Source organism: Agelaius tricolor, unplaced genomic scaffold (assembly GCF_023055355.1).
Source record: "Agelaius tricolor isolate 1412-34295 unplaced genomic scaffold, bAgeTri1.0.p SCAF_6, whole genome shotgun sequence".
In the NCBI taxonomy this organism is placed as follows: Eukaryota; Metazoa; Chordata; class Aves; order Passeriformes; family Icteridae; genus Agelaius; species Agelaius tricolor.
Window position 1 is genome coordinate 4461174 of NW_027269266.1, and position 12850 is coordinate 4474023.

At 39.3% G+C, this 12850-nt stretch overlaps 1 protein-coding gene across 10 annotated transcripts in view; it reads right to left on the minus strand.

Annotated features, from left to right (window-relative positions):
• KMT2C (lysine methyltransferase 2C) overlaps positions 1-12850 on the minus strand; it is a 189661-nt gene that overhangs the window by 156249 nt on the left and 20562 nt on the right. The window lies entirely within an intron of this gene.

The following is a 12850-nucleotide window of genomic DNA, read 5'->3' on the forward strand; positions in this document are numbered from 1 at the left end:
GTGTCTGCAGAGCAGCTGAGGTTACATTTGGGATGGTTCAGGAGTAGATAATTGTATTTATTTATTTACGATGGTAATAGCTATTACATGTTTTCATCCAATGTGGATTACAGATACTATCCCTAGAAAACACTATTTTATAAAATTGCCCTCTCTTTTCTGAGTGTAACTTTGTTTTCAAAGTTCCTAAGAAAGAGAAGAAAAATCTTTGCCTACCATTACATTTTCACCACCATCTACAAAATATAACAGGTTTAATATTTTTAACATTGAAATAGAAAGTTGCTGGTTTTAAATATGCTTCATTCTTAACTACTCTACTTTACCAGCAACACTTTTTTGCCCAGGATGCATTTGTTTAAACTCAGGTGTGAGCATGAACTGTTGTCTCAAAGCAGCACCGTGCTGCGGACATGCCTCTTGTTATCTCAACAGTGTAACTGCAAAATAAACAGTAACGTATTCATCTTCATCATGTATTTGAAGTAATGAAAATATGATTTAAAAACCCATTCATTTATCTGCTGTGCCCTTTCAGCACTATTTTACTGCGAGATTCTCACTCTCATCAGGGCCATGCTTGGAAAACCCATCAGCCCAAACTGACTCAATCAATGGTGGCTGTTCTATCCCTTGGAGCAGGCTGGGGGGAACCTCCTTCTCCCCTGTTTTCTGTATTCCTACCCCGTGTTCCTCTCCATTTTCTCTCTCTTTGTGTTGACAAATCCATTTACCTCCACACTGTCTGTCAATACCATTAACTCGATGCTCCCACCTTTTTCCAGCTCATTAACAGCAAGGCCGAACCCAACACTAATCCCTAAGTCTGCCCTTAACTATTTCCACACAGCTCCCACCTCTCCATGGGTTTCACTCCTTATTCCTTGGATACCAGCAATTTCAAACACACCGGAATTGCAGCTCCATTTGTATTGATTTTTCATTACAAATTTCCACAAAACATTTACAGACTATCTGCACCTATCATTTTCTAAACTATGCTGCAAGTACCGTAAGTAAAATGAATTATTAACCCTTATTTTCTTATCATTAAAAGCTCAGCACTAACACATCACAACATGAATTCTTTAGACAGCTGTTAAGCAATCTACTTTTTATCAAATTTTTTGTTATATTTAGACTTTTTTTTTTTTTTTGCGCAAAATTCTCACAAAGATAACACAAAGCTGGCTTCCTGGACCTCAGCTTCTGGAAAGTATTAGGGCAGTTTGGAGCATTTCTTGTAAAAATTAAATTTCATGAGTGTGTCACCTAAACATGGCATGCCTTGACTTGTGGACGGTTTGATTTACTGACAAGTAAAGCAGATGTGGGCACAACAGGAGATATTTAATTGCTGCTATATGTTACTGACATGATAAAGATGTTAATACTGTACCAAACCTGTCTTTTTTCCTTTTTAAATCTAAACCATTTAAAATCTCAAATTATTTCAACAGGTTAAAAATTTTCAAGATGCATTATCAAGAATTCTCAAAACTATAGAGAATTTTATCACCATAAAGTGATAAAAGCACAAGTTTATAAATTTAAGTCTATACCACAGCAAAAGGAAATGTCAACCTCAAAGCTAAAAAGGATAAAGACTAAATAAAGACTCACAGAAATTCCAGGCCCCATAAACTCCAGAAAAAGCACATAAAGTCATCTGATAAAGGGACAAATAATTGGTTTTCTTTGCATCTGGATCCTACAGTAAAGGTAACATGCTTGGTTTAGTGTCCCTAAGGGAAACTTTCTTCATCTAAACAGCTGGAAATAATGTTTTGTTGGGGAAAGTACAATATTTTGAAGTAGAGATCCTTCCAATGAAAGCTCTGAGAAGATGCCAGGAAAATGAAGTTGATAGTAACACCAAAAATTTTACCTTCTCTATACACAGACCCACCCCAACACCTTATTTTCTTACAGCCAATTCTACATCTCAATCTGCAGATATGTTGAGGGTTTCTTTCTTCCAAAAATGAGATCAGAAGTTGAGGTTTAGCTTCCATTGGAAAACAAAAATAAACGTGGGCATGAGTCTCATTAGACACACCCCACATTAGCACACCCCAACCCTTAATTTCTTGCAGAATATAACTAAGTTGGTAATGCACATCATAGGAACTTCAGCTTAAAAAATAAAACAATAACACTGACAAAGTGTTCTACCATTAAACAGAACCTCTTAGCAATGCCACTGAACTCATGGCTAAGCTTAATACAAAATATCATCAAATATAAACTTTATTAGCTAAATCCATTTCTGTTCTTCCTCTTCCAAGTCAAATGCAAGCCTGTTTAAATGCTTATGTGCACATTAAAATAAAAATATATGAGTATGAGACCCTGACTCAAAACCATCACAACCTGCACATGCAGGGCAGAGTAATTAACCTGTGTGGTTTGTCAAGGACTGTCTGAATGCTCCTTGGTTTTCAAGCATTCTCTTATCAGCATAATTCAGAGCATTTAGATGAAAAGCCTATATAATTCTAAACTGTTTTAAAAGCTTTTTTTAAATGAAATTCTACGAATTCTGATGAGTTCTTTATGAATTATTCTGAAGAAGAATTGTATTCTTTCAGGTTTCCTTGGCCATAAATTTTATATTTGGGTTCACTCAAAAGAAATCAGAAAAAATAAAACCGCTGAACCTACGAGCTAATAAATATACCATCACTACAACAAACCATGAAAGAATCCATCAATGGATTTGATTTTTAAAATTAGTGAGAGCACATCTTAGAAAACATACTGCTGAAGAATGAATGGCAGGGTGAAAAAAATCTCTGAAAAATGTCATCCACTCCTAAACATCTCAGAAAAAATTTGCTACCCTATTGCACCAGCTGCAGAATTCCATCTCTGCTGCCTTCTACACACCTGGAAGACTACAGGAGCCAGGTTTCACATCATCAGGAAAATCATGGGCCAAATACAATGGTGGTCTGACACATTACTCACCTACACCTCAGTAAGAAAGGTTTCCATTTTATCAAGAAAAACTTTCTTGATAAAAGAGATTCATTTCAAAGAGACATAACAAAAACTACCAAGGCCAACCAGTTCTTCACCGTGACAAATGTATCAAAAGAAAATGTACACAAAATAAATGTGACTCAGATAAGCAGCTACTATCAGTTTACTACAGGTACCATGTTTGAATAAAGCAAAATGACTTAATAGTATTCTCCCACAATCAGATTTTTAATACTTGCACTAAATCTAAGGAAAACAGTAAACTCCTATTATCCACTTTTGAAAACAAATTTATAATAGAGGTATGCCTGAAGCTGCATTGTAGAAAAAAAAATAATAGCCAACAAAGTATTTAGAATTTTCCATCCTATTATTCAGGAAGATCTAAGAATACCAAAATATTTTAAGAACAATAATAGAAAGTGAAGCCACATTAGAAAACCTCCCCCTAAAGCTTGCAGTTATTGCAGTACTTCTTAAGGCAAAGTTTCATGACAAAAATACTCATTTTGTGCGGCAGAGACACACAAAAGGATTCTTCGGGATGCCAAACACTTTCAGAACTCTCCAGTGATGACTCATCCTGTTATGTATACAAAGCTTTCATTAAAAAAAAAAAAAAAAGTCAGTTGGCATCATTACAGATCCTCAGTTAGCGATCTTCAACTCACTGTTAGTTCTTGTACAAAGTATTCTAAACACTGCAGTGAAGTATTCTGCTATGCTAATTTTGGGGAGGAAAACGTGCAACTTAACTTGAATGGCCTTTCTTACACGGAGTTTCTACTCTAGTTCACAAACGGCTCCAAGATGGCCTCAAACAGAGTTTTGAGCTACACAGAAATTCTTTGTTGCTCCACAGCAGTTCCTTGCCAGTCGTGCTGATCAACTATTTTGCCAAAACCAGAAAAATAAGTCTTTCAAAATGAGTCTTGATGACTGGAACAAAAAGAACCACTTCTTAAAAGAGAAAAAAAAAGAAAAAAAAAGCAGGGGGGGAAGGGTAGTTTAACTGCTCCTAAAAACTTTGAAAGCATTCCTCCTGGATATCTCCTTAGAAGTGATGTTTTAATCTCCCCCACCCCAAATTAATTAATTTATTTAGATAATCTGTTGTTCTGCAACAAAACCACAATAAACTAAAACTGCCACATAGATGCAAGTAATTGTGATGAACTGTGCTGCTCTACTGACAAGCATTTTTTAATAAGACAGCTTTCTTTTTTATATATACAACTTCTTTGAAATGTGGTGTTGGTTTTTTTAATTGGCTGTTGTTTGCTTTACTTATACACACGAATGTTTGCAAGATGTACTGAAACCAGAAGCCTCCCACAGCACTACACAGAGCACAGGGAGCCTGAATCTCACTCCATCAAGCCAGACTTCTCCAAGTCAAGAGGGTCCTCTCCATTCCTGCTCACCTTCTACCTGCAGGCAGCCACCTCCAAACCCAGGCAGGGAGGAGTTTGGGCTCAAAGAAGCTTTGACCTCCTCAAACTCATCTCCAGACTCACTCCACACAGGCAGCAAGTCTGGAGTTTGCAGCCCTCCCACAGCATCGTCTGGCCCAACTCAAACAAACAAGCGAGATAGAAATAATTTCCTTTATGTTCAATCCCTCCAGTCACTCACTTCTCTAATAATTCAGTTCCTAGTGTTGATCCTTTGCTAAATATGGCCACATAAGCATAAGCAGCGAGTCTCAGTGCCAGCTATGCAATTTCTCTTTCCCACTGGGGACAAGTTTTCCAGCATCTCAGATGTTTTCAGAACAGATGCCTCCCCCACCACTGCCACATATACATTTTATTTTATTTCTTATGAACGCCTCTTACCCACAGCAGTTACAAGTGCCAAATCATCTGATTTCACAGAGTGTCAAAAGAAAAGCCAGATCTAAGAACTTTTATAGCATTTTCTATCCCTTCTTCCTCTGCAACATGTTGATTTGGAAATAATACTCTTCATTTGCTCAAATTCCAGTGTCTGCAAGAAGTCTGCTGTCCCTCTCCAGTCATTTGCACTGATCACAGGACTTCATCAACTACACCATGTTTCTCTAAGTTTAAGCTGTCCATGGGCACTGTCAAGGCTCCATGTGATCAAAGATACAAACTAAATTTGTGGATTCATGCTATGAGTCTCTAGCTTTAAGCATACTGATTTCCATGTTTCACAAAAAACAAACCTAAGGAACAGCCCATTTTTTACTGCTTCCAGACGAGCTATGAAGGCTTGTGTAAGAAAGCGTAACAAAATCCTTTTTATTTTTTTAATTTAGTTGTAAGTTTTTGTTATTCTCTCATTACTTATGTACTACCACAGGTGGTCATGGCAAATTACCAACATAATTTATGCCAGTTCTTTAACTGCAAGTCTAGCTTACTAATTAAATACCAGAAAGAAAACCCCAAACAAACAAAATAAAACCTCACGCCCCAGTCTTCAGCAGTTAAAAAGCAAAGGTACAGAAAAGCAGGAGACACCCCCAGACAACAACAGAAGCTTCATATTTGTCTTTAGCAGATTATGTTTAAATGAAAGCAGACACCATCTTCATTTCCCTGCATTTAATCAGAGGTGGATGGAAGAGGGCAGAGGAACAGGGAAAGCCTCTCCAGCAGAGGTCTGGACAGGGCTGGGGTCTGGGGGGTGACCAAGGAGCCTCACAAAAACCAGGAGGCATTTCCAAGCACACAGCACAAACATAATGGAGGGTCCAGCATGGGCTTGGCTCCACAGAACAAACAAAAGGGGATACTTTAATCATATTTTAATGAGGCTTTGCACGTGACCTGGTCCACTGGATGCTGAAATGCTGCTGCAGTTACTCTACAGCCACCTTGGCATTTGGTGGCTAATGCTCCAACTGGCCTCTACGGTACCCCTGAGGAAGGAAAAATAAATAAAGCTGCTGCAGCAGCTTTGGTTGATAACAGCATTAATACACTGGGGGTTTAAAAGGTCTGCAGATCCACAGACATCAGCATCATCAAGTGTGAAACCTTAACTCAGTAATAACCAGTTCTATCAGGAGACGTATTAAGCAGAATAATTAAGTCAATTTATGTTATATAAAAAACAGGTTCATTATCCAAATACAAATATTATTTAACTAATAGAATGAATCAAAACCCAAGCTATGCAATAGACATTTATCATCAGAAAACAAGATACCGTGGTTCCTTAAGGCTGCAAAAAATGAAAAAATTTCCTGCCCTAAGAACCCGAAAGAAGAATCCTAAGAACCCTAATAGTCCAGAAATCCTGCTTTTGGAGTCTATTTGTCTCTTGTTGCCTTCAAAAGGCACTCCTCTTACACACATACAATTTTTTTTTCAATTTAAATAAAATTTCCCTGATGTGCCCTAGAGCTGTCAACCACATCTTTGAAAAGCACATAGTCTGGTTTTCCCACACATACATTTCCATGCATCCTGACAATTATAACCACAATTCACATTGAAAAGGTGATCACAAAATCAGCATTTGCTGTCTCTTCTAACACTTACTACACAGCACTGATACTAGTAGGTAGAAGGATCAAGAAACCCCCAAGAAAATCCCTGCTGTTCTCACTCTCTGCAGCTGAACTGTGGAACTCCATGCCCAGCACGATGGAAATTTGTGTGCCTCAGAAGAGGCTGGACACATTCTAAGGAGATTTTTATGCTCAACAGATCACAGCAATACCATCCTTGATTCCAAAACTCCCACAGTTCTTTCCCAATCTCCTGCAATTAGGGGTTGGGGAAGTATCATTACAAAATTACTTTTGTCTTACTTTCCTACTAACCACTGCAGGAAACATGATGATGGGACATCCACATCTCTGATCTGACCCAGCACTGATGCTGTTGTGAAATAAGTCATTTCTCCAAATTATTTTAAAGACAGACTCTGAACCAAGAAAGCTCATCATACTGCCCAGATTACTGTCACATCTAAAAATTCATCTTTAGCAACACTGAACTTTATTTCCAGCCTTGTACTCAATACCCTGTACTCTGAAAACTGAACCTGTGACTATGCAGCTTTTAGTGGTTTATAGAAGTTTCATTCCTCCAAAACACTGGTTCCTGATTTCTGAGTCCAGAGACTCCCATGTGGGCTTCCAGAGATTCAGTTCTGCATGGGGGGAAGCAAAGAAAATGCCCAAGCATCCTATAGACCTTCCCATCCAGGACCTTTGTCCACACTGCACTGAAAAGGTTACACACCTTACCCCTGCTCAGGGATCTACCACAGCAAAACAATAACCTTGAGGCAACCTTCAGGTCATACAATCATGCTTTATAACAAGATGCTTTCACTGTCAAAGAACACCTATTTTTCTTGTATTTAAGCAACATGAAGCTCTTCTGGTAGATCAATGGATCCTCCTAAGTCACCAAATTTCTTGCACAACATCAGAAACAAGTTAAAGCCCCCATGTCCTGTAAATACAATCACTTGACATTTTGCTGCTATAATCTGAAATAATACTCAATCCATGAGCATTCTAACCCTACCTTTATACAGGGAATTTTTAATTTTTTGCTTCTTCTTGTCACTTAAAGACTACCAAGAGAGATTCATGCAAGGTTATTCTGCCCCCCACCTTGGATAAAGTTCTGACTTTGAGCATTCAGTCTCATCTTTTTGATGGAATTTGAGAAGCATCTTTGAATACCAGGACCAAAGAGCCAAGGAAGGAGTTTTATGAAAAACAGTTGGTGTTCATTGACTGTTGGCATGTTCTTCCTCATTCCTAAAAGTTGCTTAATTTCACCCATCTACTTTCCATAAGGATGTGGTCAATGTTCATGAGGAAACCTAGTAAAAGTACATAATGCAGAATGCCATCCTCTGAATGGTTCTGACTTGGTGGGTGTGTACTGGGATGGCAAGGAGCTCTGCCAGTAAATTTCACTTTTGCTGCTCAGGTAGAATCAGGCTATAGGATGATCAGCAGAAAGTTTAGTTCAGATGAGTTTAGCAGGCTTAGGAGGCTGTTGGGAGGACTGGAGAGGAGATTACAGGAGAGATTATTTCAAGATACATCTTCTTTCAGTACAAGCTGCAGCCACCGAAAGGATTTTGCAAATTGAACTCCCTAAAATGCAACCACCTCCCCCCCAGTCCTTGCTTCTCTTAGAGCCTTAAGAGACACGACCCCACCACCACTGCTTTCCTGCCCCTAACCACACCACTACAGCACATCTTCCAAATTTCTCACAAGTGATTCTGTGTTCAGAGGATGTTACAGAACAGTCAGAAAAAACTGCCATTATAAACTGCTGAAGAGACCACAACCATCACTGGCTTTTCCATGACGAAGAAGCCCTGGCAAAACAGCCTTCCCTAGAAAAAATCTACTACTCTTCACCTACAACTGTATGCCTTACTTACCAAGAAAGACAACTAAGTAGCTCTCCTTTACCTGCCTCCTGGCCTGAAACTTTGGGCACAGGGGGTGGTGAGAAGTACAAGGACAAGATATGGAGCACCACATGCAAAATTATTCATCTTACATCACTCTGATAAAAATGAACACATAATATCAGTTTTCCAGATGCTGATTGTGCTTGATGAAATCAAGTACCTGACAGTAGGATGGGTCTCAGAGGGATGAAATACATATCTAGCTCAGGAAGAAATAAGCCTAGTTCTCTCTGAGCGACCCCAAAGTGCCCCTTTTTTTCCTGCACACAACAGGACTGTAATTCTTGCCAGCCTCTGCAAAGCAGTGGGAGTAAAACATGACTAATTGGCCAGTAAAAGAATAATAGAGAAATCAAGTACAAGTTTATGCAATTTATAATTGTTGTGATTTCGGCTTAGCACTGTTCCACAGAATCTAAGTTGACAGAAAACTGTTCTCACATTTTCTTGATATCTGAAGAATGAAAAACTACTCCACAATGCCTGGTTTATTTTTCTCTGAAGCATCCTCTTCCCCACAGTTTCTGATCATGCAGAGCAGCAATTGGTTAGCACTATTCAAAACAGTAGGTGCAGAACAGTCTAGGCTATCGAATTCTTGCTTGTACTGATGAATGTTTACTCTCATGACTATTTTATTTCAATGGAAAACTTTCTATTGACTTGACTTGTCTTTGAAACAGAATTGTGTACCTTAGAGAATACCCCATCATGCTGATTAATAATTAAATGAATCCATACAGTACTTATTCACTGACAGTTCTTTATTTGGAGGTCCAGAGGCATCAATAATGAAAACTCCTCTGCAGTATGGGCAAAGCTGTCAGCAGCAGATGTTGAAGATTAGGCAGCCATGAGGAAAGAAATAAATATAATATAGGATGGTTTAGATATCAACTGTATGTAGGTCTAGCAATGATCAGGGGAACTACCTCTCCCTAACCTTTACACCTCTCATCTTTCACCAGAGAAAACAGCAGCCAACTACCTTCATCAACATGGGTGAATGCAGATATCAAACTGGCCAGAGCAATCCCTGGCCACACAGCACTGCCCAGGAACTCTGACTTTCTGGTAACAAACTAAACTGGAGTCAACTGATTTCAAAACATCCCCAAGGGAAGCAATAGAACAGCTTGAAATAGAAGCTGTTCACCAGTTCAGCTCCAGGATTCTAAAACTTTCTATGGAAAACTGACACAACCATCTCAGTCACTGAACCACAGACATCAAGACAGGTTCAGTAACTACACGCATTTCTGAAAAAAGGAAGAAAGTAACTTACTAACTCCTCATAGCTAAACATTCTTGATCATTCTAGGTGGGTTTTACTATCTGAGGACAAATATACCAGAGGAATAAAAGAGATGTGTCTAACTATTTTACATCTTGTTGACTAATAAATACCTGAACAAAATCTACAAGGCAGACCTGCTCTCCCCAGCCCAGTTTCAAGAATCTGTTAATGCAGGATTGTACCCTGATCCAAACAAACTACCTCAGGAATCTTCCTGACTTCCTCACCATCACTCTCTTCTTCTAAGAACTAAACTTCAAGTAGTAATAGTTATTATTTCTGGAGCTGCATAAAAATGTCTTCAGATGGTTCCCTGGAGTGTTTATTTTTCTTAATTTAAAAATCTTAGCTTCTTTTAACAAGGTGAAAACAAAGATGAAAAGAAAACAGAAATGAAAAGACAACTAAATACACATAAGACTAAGCACTGCTTACAGGCAAGCTACCTCACCAAGGTGGATTAAGGTGAAAGAGAAAGACTGAAGTCCATGCTCCTCAACCCCCATCTCCCATCTGTCTTACAGATTATATTCCTGGAACTCTGGCTTCCTCTTTCCTGAGCACTGCAAACCCACGATGCTCCCAAAAGCCCTCTACCTTGTTTCTGTACCCTTTCCTATGTGCAATCAGCCTTCTGCTAAAATACTGCAAAGCCAAAGTGAAATGCTTCCAATGAAAACAGTCTCTCAAAGGTTAATAGTAGTTCTTACTGCTCAATCCTGCCCTCCATTTTATGGCAGCCCTGAACATACACTGAATGACTTCTGCCACAACTGTGACTAAACCTTCTGTACACAAGGCAAGGCTGACATGGCAGTGACAACACCTAGCACACCTACTATTTGACCCAGATCAAGGACCTTTGAAAAGGTTAGAAAATATTCTAGGTTCATTCATTCCCTCATCCCTCTCCTTGACCACTGCTGGTGTCTTCTTGCATGCTAAATACATTCTCAGCAGTGCCACAAAACCATGATGACAAAATTGCCCCACTCAAGCCTAAGGGCAAGGTGACTAAAATAAAGCTCCAACCTCATTTCTTCTCATTGCTCCAGATACACCATCCTTGTATAGTCCCATCCAACCCATCCCTTCCCCTGCCCCATCCTCTTTGTTCCACCAAATACATCACATCCTTTCACCCTGTTCCTCCTGCTTCAAAAAAACCTTCAAATTCTATTTAACTCAGTACCTTCACAAGTCACTTGATTCAAAGGCAGCAGATTTCTGCAGAACTGTAAGCCTAAATAAGAATTCTGTTTGAGGTTTTCTGAATTCTGGAAAAAATACAGCTCCCTTTCCTCCTGGTCTAACTCCACCTCAAACAGATCCCCCATGGAATGATTATTCCCAGAACTGCCCTTTTCAGAGTTTGTCCCATTTTTCTCTATGGCACCTGATGTTACATGCTAACAGCAACTGCAAACTGGTTAACTATAAACTACATATAAACTATATAAACCAGGCAATAATAACCTGCTCTCACATGCACTTGTTCCTGAATGGAGTCTTCCAAAAGCAACCCACCTTCTCTTTTTATAGCATGGGGGCATTTGGGGCCTGGAAATTAAAAATAAGAAGAAAAAAACTTAAATTAAAAAGAGAGAGAAAAAGGAAGATCCAGAGTTAAAACAACATGGAAGTGTGTGTGGTTGGAAGGAACACATTGAGCTCCATCTAAAACAAAGAATTCATTCCTGAAACTGAATTATACCCAAGAACTGCAAGTCCTGGCTAAACAAACAAATATATACACAAGCAGACTCTTCTTTCATGCCTCTATCTTTTCTTATTAAGTAACATTACACAAGTATTCAGCTTTTAATGCTTGGAAATCAGGATGGAAACATGGGACAAAGAGGCCAGCGTGAAATCTTTTATTTTCTAGCTGTACTACAAAAGCACCATCAGCACAAGCCACACTTACTGTGTAACATTTCTCCAGTGAGTACAAACAAGAGGGAGACTTCCCTGACAGAGAGAAACACAGAGTGCTATGACTAACTTCCAACAGCCCTTATGGAGGAGCCAAATATCCTCCAAATGCATGATATCATCTATGCTTGTGCCTGGCTTTGGACCTCAACACTGAGATGAAAAAAAAAAATTCTGACGAGGAAGGCCACCTATAATTATGCTCCATTTTTTTAAAATCAAAGATATTTCCAAAGGACAAAGCTTAACTGTGATGTTTCTCCACTCAACTCCATCTGAGATGTCAGGAAAAAAAATTAAAAAAAACCTGTCAAGACCACTAAAAGCCACATCTGTTTGCTGAATACATTCCACATCAGATTACAGAACACAAAGACGTGAACGCTGTCAAACAGAAGGCGCTCACCTATTCCCAGAGGCACGTGACAGCTCCTCTGCCTCGCTCTCCCCACCCCATTTCCATGACATTTCCTGGCTCTCCCCACCCCATTTCCATGACATTTCCTGGCTCTCCCCACCCCATTTCCATGACATTTCCTGGTTCACCTCGGCCGTCCCGGGGAGCGCCACTGTGGCACAGCAAATGCCATGGATGGCAAGGAGACATCTGATATCTGTGATATCACACGCTGGGATCCTGCCAGAGAACCACCACATGCCAAAAGGATTTCGCAGAGGAAAGACAGAATTATAAAAGACTGTCAAAGTGGATTTTAGGACTTCTTCGAACACCCTATGTCCCAGGGTTTCCAGGAGCTTTAGTGATTACTAAAATTGGAACAAATAAAACAAAAGAGTGTCTTTCAGCTTGTTTAGAGGCTGCTTTTGACACCACTCCAGAGCCAGTCCCCATCCTCTTGGACTGTGTCTTTTACACTAAATGGTACACACCAAGTACACGCTCCTCCATACTAAGAGTTTTCTATCCACACTTTCAGAACAGGAAACCAGAATTGCAAAGCCGTAAGGTTTGACAGCAGTGATGAGAAAAGAATACTTCAACCATTATTTTTAAATAGCTGAATAAATTAAATACAGTAAGTCTGGAAATATACATAAAGCATATACTGTATGGTCCTTTTAGCCTGAAATAAAAGGAGAAACAAATACATGGTGGCTTTTAATTTCTGCTCAGCCATTTACCCTTAAGAGATCATTTTCAGGCAAGTCCAATGAACGGTCACGTTAAGAAACTGTACATGATGC